Genomic DNA, 8,161 nt, shown 5'->3' on the forward strand with positions numbered 1-8,161 from the left:
CCCATAAACTCACACAAACCGTGCACATAAATATCCTTTGGCAGTATATATGGGTGGTATATACGGGTGGTTTCGCTGACGTGGTATCCTGGTCAGAAATTTTTTTTAAAAAAAGTGGAGACCACTTCTCTTCTTCGCTCTTTTCTCATTTTTTTTCTTCTCTTCAGCTCCTCTCTCCCAGGGAGGCTGCTGACTGGCGGCAGATGAGGGCGAGGCGAGCCCGGGCGAACTCAGCCGCTGCCGCCGCGCTCGCCCGCCGTCGCCCCACCTCGGTTGTGGTGGCAGCGGTGCGCGGAGTCGCTGGCAAGGGGAGAGCGACCAGCCGCGCCGGCGTGAGATGGGGGAGAGGAGGGCCGAGAGAGGGGCGGAGCGGACGGCGGTGGAGGGCCGATGCCTGCGCGAGCTCATGTCAGGAGGAGTCCCAAACGAAGACAGTGGCAGGTCGAGCAGGTAGCGACGGGAGAGGGGTGAGAGGCAGCGGCGGCGGCGGCAGCAGTAGCTAGTACCGCCTGGAGAGGGGAGAGAGGAGGCCAACCGAAGAGGGAGCAGATGAGACTGACAGGAGAGGGGACGCCGGCGGGAGAGGGGGAAAGAGGTGGCCGCCGCTCTCTCCCGCCGCCTTCGTCTCCACCTCCCCTGCTACCGAGGGCAAGGGCGGCAGGATCCGTGCGTCGGCGGTGCCTGTCTCCTCAATTGCCGCCGCTCCCGAGGGCGTGGGGACGGCAGTGACAATGGCACTCGTGTGGAGGACGGCGGGCGAGTGCGGCGACGAGCAGAACAGCGATGGGCGAGCACGACAGCAGAGCGGCGGCGAGCTGCGGGCGAGGGACCTCATCCTGCCACCGATCAACGCGCGCTGGGAGTAGAGGAAACACGACAGCGAGACGACGAACAAAGAAACCACATTGGAGCACTCGTAAGTCGACACGTTGCTCGACATCAAGCTCCCTGACAACGGCAACCGCACGCTCACCGACAACGAGATCATCAAGCTCTGCTCCGAGTTCATCAACGTCGGCACCGACACGACGTCCACCGCACTGCAGAAGCGGTGGAAGGAAGTCGCTGGCGACGAGGTGGAGTTCATCGAGAAGCGGGAGCAGCAGTGGGTGAGCAGAGCAGCGGTGGGCCTGAAGAAGAGGAGAGAGAAGAGAATGAGAAGAAAAGAGAAGGAAAAAGATGTGCAGCTGACATGTGGGCCCCATATACTTTTTAAATTTTTTTTCTGACTAGGATGTCACGTCAGCGAAACCACCCATATATATTGCCATAGGACCTTATGTGCACATTTTGTGTAAGTTTAGGAGTACACATTTTTGGTTTTATGGTTAAGAGACCTCAAAGAAATCTCGCTGTTAAGTTGAGAGACCATATGTGAACTTATTCCTAGTGTAGCCTGCTGCATCTGGGCTGCAGCTACAGCCACAAGCCCACAACGCCACTCAGATTGATGGTGTTTTTTTTTTAATGACTACCTATACATATTTCTATACATATTTATGACGTTATAAATCTATATGTATATTTATACCTATTTAAGTACTTGTCTATCTATATTTATCTCAAAATAGCGTTGACTATAGGAAGCAAAGAAAAATAAAAAAAAATAAAAGAGTAAGAAATTAAACACATGACCGAACTGGTAGTAAAATGAACACTTTGACTTCGAGATTCTACAAGAAAAACTTTATTGATATTTTTTGCATAACTCTTTCTGCCATTACTGATAAGATACGATCACACGAAGAGAGTGAAAGCGAGAAAGCACAAGTGGTATGGTGCTGAAATCGTTGGTGCATAACTATCCATCAGGTTCAAATATGTAGTAAGAATAAATTTGTGCTGTTTGGTTTAGTGTGTTTGGGGCGTATGTTAAGTGTAGTGTTAAGTGTGTAATGGTGCGTGTGCGTCTTCCATCTAATCAAAATAAAGAAAAAGCTAAGAGAGTGAAAGCTGTTGAATTGCAGAGTAAGCTCCCGATCATCCTCGATCTGATAAGAAACTAAAATTCAGTCATTGAGATAGTTGGCTAGGCCGGCTAGGCTTTTTTTGCAGGTTACAAAAAGGATTTGCCAAACGTGACCATTCGGAGGCCGTCCTAGCTCAGTGGTAGAGCGCGTGGCTTTTAACCACGTGGTCGTGGGTTCGATCCCCACGGACGGCGTTGGATTTCGTTTTTGCGTTGCCGCTTTACATTTTCAGTTTCAAAGCTATAATCTTTGCCACATCATATATTTTGCCCGTTTCTGTACTGCAGGCTCACTAAATTTGCGCCATTTGGCGACAATTCACAAATAGCGTGATGACAGAAGGAAAGAACATGTCCTTCACCATCGGGTCTCATCAAGAGTATTTTCCAATTTCCAGTAGAACTGCAGGTTGGACTGTGCTGGGTTTAACCGAGACGGACTTCATTGAGGTGAGGCTTCAGGCCCGATCACGAACACATCCAAGACTGGTATAAAAAGCGGGAGGCACTGCCGCCTGCTCCCTCATCGGGTCAGCGGCTAGGGTTCCAAAAATCCCCATTGGAAGCCTCCTCTCCCGGCGAAAGAAATCCTCAAATTCCCCAGTAGAGTCGTGGTGATCGATGGCAGATAAGGATGCGGCAGTTATTGCCGGTAAGGAGGAGGTGGGTGATGAAGCGACGGCGTCGGCGACCGTGAATGGCCCTGACAAGGGTACCCGTTGTAAGGTGCGGGTGATGGTGAGCGTAGTGCACGAGGTGAAGGCGGCAGAGACGGTCGGCGAGGGGCATCCTCCGGTGCCACAAGGCAAGATCCGACTCTCGCAGCAGACCATCGATGTGATCCTCGCCACGAAGACGATGCATTATTCTACAAATGCCCTGGAATACTACCGGATCAAGAAAGATTATGAGATGCTCCGTCTCATGCACAGCTGCATGAGGACGCATGACGAGTTTCAGAAACGCATTGTCAAGCGTAAGGCATGGGTCCGTTGTGAGCTAGAGAAGAAAGGGTACGTTGATATCGACGAGAGTAACGCTGCAACCTTCACTCCTATACATTGGAGGGAGGAGCTTGTGACAGAGGATGAGGAGAGTGACAGTGATGGGGATGATGAGGACGATTTCAGCGAGGGCGAGGGGGAGTCTGAGGACGACAACGATGACAATGGAGAGGATAAGGAGGAGGTGTCCAACGACGATACTACAGAGGAGGAGGATGACCTTGAAGACGATGACAAGTTCTCTTCTGATGATGATGAGGCACCAAATGAAAGTAGTACTACTTATTAGTATTATTAGTTAGTTACTCCATATAATAGTCACTAAGCATGTGTTTGGTTTCGAGAAGTGGTGGGATAGGTTAGATGATCATTCTTTTTTTGGATGGATTGGACCTAGTTTCTATTTGGTTGTAGGGATGGAACGAACCATGTATTTTTTTTGTTTGGTTTGAGGGATATGATGGGTTAGAATGGTTCTATCCTTTGTTTGGATGGAGGGTTAAAGATGTGAGGTTACCTCTCACATGAAATTGTTTCTTGGATATAACTACAACATTAACACATTCATATCACTATCTCTACTGCTAAAAAAAGACCGTAATGGTGGTCGTGATTCCTACAACTTTTATTTCTGATACATCTAATTTGTCTATTCTTTGCCTACTGTTTAGTAATAGTGTATCCAATAAAATTTTTGTCTTAGTGAAAAATTCATATAACAGAAAAAGAAGGTCCTCAACTCTTCCATAATATCCCTATCTTGCTTAATATCTGAGTCATGCAGAGATCAATTATATTTGTTCATTGCTCATGTTGACTTCAACTCACGCAAGGAATCACTTCTATATACATGATGCTTTGTTGACTGGGACTTGACTGACAGTAGAGATTACAATTTCAGAAACCTAGCAATCGAACTAATATTGAATTCTATAGATTTTGGTTTTTAGGAGTTGGGACTTTCAAATTGATGGTTGTGAGCAGCGGTTTTCATTTGATAATTCAAACCTCTTTCAAATCTATACATGAATATTTTAAATGTATGAAACCTCCTTAGTAACCTATGCCTTTTACTATATCGAACCCCTCCGCCGGCCAATAGATGATGTTGAAATAGATGGTGTTGCATCCCCAATGTATTGAATTTTCCATTTTTCAACTTGTAAACCCACATGTTTTCACCGGACGAATTCTTCTTTTGCTTTTTTCTGTTCCCAGATTGATGCTTTAAGGATACAGCTCCAGTTATTCAGATTTTGTGAACCCACATGCTATAATCTCTAGGTGAAAACCTAAACTCTTGATTGCTATACCTAACTCTGAAATCAGACAACACCTACTATCTTACCCATGTCAGTTGTTCACGGTTATTTAATTTAAGGTTACTTACATGTTCTCCTATGGTCTTTAGTATTGTCATGCATATTCTGCTACAGCAGAACTTTTCTCTTAATAGACATGCATATATAAAATATAGGCATACATAGGGATGCAACATCATCTATTTCAACACTGAAAGTTTCTGAAAAATATAAGATAGGTAAGTCTGAAAACTTATTGTCACAACATGGGAATAATAGGGAGATCTACGGCTCTCAATTGCCTCTGTTCTATACCTCTATATGATTCATTTCTCAGTTAGTTTTATATATCACCACCAAATTTATATACACTTGTCAGCTGCATCCCCTGCTTCTACGGCCTTTCAAAGTCCTTTGAGGACAAGGCCTTTGGCACCTTGCCGATCATGATGTTGTTCAACAAGTCAATCAGGCGTTGCACCTCCTGTGTTTAACTGTATAGTTGATGCAAGGAAAGGGAAGAAGAGTGCAAGCCAGATTGAGAATATCCACCAATTACGCCTGCTATATAATAGATGCCTGCAGTGGCAGTTTGTAAATGCTCGTTCAGAAGATACACTAACCTTCCAAAAGAGTAGCATAGAGGTATGCTATATTGGTTTTGCTCCTGTCTGTTCTCTAATTGCTTTGCTCAAGTTTGTGCCTGATGAAGCCATTGTTTCTTAGTGGGTGCATTCTCTTTATTACTATTTTTTTCATTGGGCAAGCAATGTTCAACTAAGATAGTATTTCTCTCCTCCCATGTAAAACAGAGTATTCTTTACAGTGTGTGGAAAAGTATCGTGCAGCTGCGGGATTCTGTTACAGTAAGAAGAATTGATGTTCAAGTCCTGCAGCAAGAGCTCAAACTGTACTACGTTTTAAAAGAGCAGGTACTTGGTTGAAATTTTCCTCTAAATATGCTTCCTTTAAATTTGATTCGAAGTCATTCAGAATCTGAAATTTTCTTTTTAAAAAAAGAATCTGAAAAAAAATGTGGTTTTTAAATATGGGGCTGAAAAGAACAAAAAAAGTTGGTGATTGGGTAATACCGTCCCTCTAGAAAATCGTGTTCTAATTTGGTTGACATTTATTCAAATTCAGGGAAGAAGTACTGTTTTTTAATCTTTCAGTAATTTTTGTGGTAATCATGCCCCCTGATTCTTTTTTTTCTAAATTTATTGAATTCATTGAAAATTTTCAAATTTTGATTAAAGTACGGATATTTGGTGATTTGGGGTGTTTAGCTCATTTCAATTTTTTTAATATCTAAAAAAATCCTTGATGGGTTACTTCTCGCCATATTGTTGTGATTCAGATTGTTTATCTTCAACATTGGCCGGAACTAGAAGGAGAGAACGGTAGTACTTTGATTGGGGCTATTGAAGCTTTACAAGCATGCACAAATCTGTGAGATGACATTTTATATAGTATAGTCTCACCATCAATTTCTTTTGTAGTGGATCTGAACATGTCAATGAAGGATATTTATAATGACTTGTTTGTTTTCTGCATTTTAGTTTCAACTTGTGGTTCCAGCTGAAGCAATTGGAGATTTATTAAATCTAAGGCTACATGCTAGGCTGCTATGGAGGTAATCTGAGGAATTCAAATTTATATATTTATATGTCTGGCAGTACAATATCATGTTCATACTGCTTTGTTCTGGAAAAATATCTGACAGTTTAGCACCTCAAGAGATGACATTTGTAATGCATTATTACTCCTGCATTTCCTTTTTCCTCAAGTCAGGAGTACTCACATGAGTTCTCCCCGTGCTAACGCTATGATTAAATTTGACAATACATTTCAAAAATCAAAATGCATCCGAGTTCAGGAGGATTCACATGAGTTCTGAATTTCTGTTGTAGTCACTGAATTTGTGTTCAACCCTTCAGAATTGTCAAACATGTTAGGATCAAGTATATATGTCAGCCATTAGGAAATGTGAATTTCTATTTTTTGCTACCAACAGCTCCATGTGAATTCAGGTGCATGTAGATGATTTTATTTAAGTTTTAAAACCTACTCATGCAAGTTTTGTCCATATTTAGTCAATATAGTTTAGCACATAACTCGGTCTCGGAGTTCACGGTCGCTCCCTCCTCAGCATCCAGAGTTCATGGTGGCTTCTGCTGGTGGCGATGGCGGCTGTGCCGGCCCCGTTCTTCGCTGTGGACCCGGGTTCTCTCCTCACACGACGCGCAGAAAATATAGGTAGCCTCACGTTCTCCTTTAGAGTTACACCACAAGTTGACCGTACACCAGTTCAATGGCATCATATGCAGGTCTTGACTGCATGCACAGCCGTTGCATCGCCAATAAGTACTCCATCCAACCAAAAAAAAAAACCCAATCTAAGAAAGAATGTGACCTATCCTAGAACAACGAATTTAAATAAAAGCTTGTCTAGATTCGTTGTCCTAGGATAGATCACACACTATCCTAGGTTGGGTTTTTTTTTTGGAACGGAGGGAGTAGTGTGTATTGGCTCGTGATGAAGGCTTGGTGTTATAAAATGGTATTCTTTCCTCATCTGCTCCTCCATTGTGACGAACCCTTCTCTGCTGCTTCCTTCCGATTCTCTAATTTGCCCTTTCTCCTGATGTTGTTCATGATTTCGATTGTCGTAGCTTGAGGTTTTGAGGATGATGAAAGGTATAGTGCTTCTTCCATGTCAGTAGGGATAGCAGATTGTGTTGTTTATGATTTTGTTTTTAGTCTGATTTAATGTAATTAGAGAATGCATTTTAGGATTTTCAATTCAAAACCAGCATGTGTTCCTTCTTCTTGATTCAAAAGGTTTTCAGTGAGGACAAAAAACCAAGATATCATTATGTTGCTATTTAGAAAAAGCCAATAATTTACGATCTCCGTTCTGGTTTATGTTTTGTTAGTTAAACCCTGGCATCATTAGCCCGGAGAAATACACGAGGTGCTTCAGTCTGAATGTTTTGGTTCAAGATACATACTACCTCCGTTTTTTAATAGATGACGCCGTTGACTTTTTCTCACATGTTTGACCATTCGTCTTATTCAAAAATTTTATGCAAATGTATAAGATATAAATCACACTTAAAGGACTATGAGTGATAAAACAACTCATAACAAAATAAATTATAATTACGTAAATTTTTTGAATAAGACGAATGGTCAAACATGTGAGAAAAAGTCAACGGCGTCATCTATTAAAAAATGGAGGGAGTATTTCTTAATGAGATTTTGTTCGGTACTTTTAAATTACAGAATTGTCCATTTTGTGTTGTAGTTCATCATCTTTAGAATATGGACTGATGGCCATTGTCAAAGCCTCAAGTGGTAAGGAAGGACCAGTGGTATTAACCTTGAGAATTAAGAAAATAAATGTATGCACCACTTGTAGATCGCTTCAGAACCAATGATATTAACCTGGAGTATTAAGAGAATTAATGCCTGCACCACTGGTATATTTATTTATGTCATGCATGTTCCACTGTTGACGGCAACTATTGAATAAATATGGTCCAATATCTCATGAACCCACCTTTTATTTTCAGAATCTTTTTTGTGAAAAGTTGAAACCAGCTCATTATGGTAGTGCCCGAGTTGTGAAGTTACTAGTGAAAACATTCAAACTGCATTTGGTTGCTGCATTTAGGATGTCATCGGTATTTTCTTCTGAATCTCTCTCATTGATTTGGTTTCATTTCATTTAGGTAGATATTGTGCTAAATTTATTCCAAATCAAAATTATCCCTTCCCCATCAGGATTGTCAAGCTATCTGCTCTCTCCAAGGTGAGTATTGGAAACCTTCTCTTGTGACAATTTCATTCAGCTGACGAGTTATCCTTTGATCATGGCCATTATA

At 42.2% G+C, this 8,161-nt stretch overlaps 1 non-coding gene across 1 annotated transcript; it reads left to right on the forward strand.

Annotated features, from left to right (window-relative positions):
- Positions 1-2,092: 2,092 nt before the first annotated feature.
- On the forward strand, positions 2,093-2,164 carry TRNAK-UUU (transfer RNA lysine (anticodon UUU)). Its single transcript has one exon. It is a non-coding gene; the product is annotated as a tRNA-Lys (tRNA).
- Positions 2,165-8,161: the final 5,997 nt, after the last annotated feature.

Source organism: Oryza glaberrima, chromosome 2 (genome assembly GCF_000147395.1).
Source record: "Oryza glaberrima chromosome 2, OglaRS2, whole genome shotgun sequence".
NCBI classification, from domain to species: Eukaryota; Viridiplantae; Streptophyta; class Magnoliopsida; order Poales; family Poaceae; genus Oryza; species Oryza glaberrima.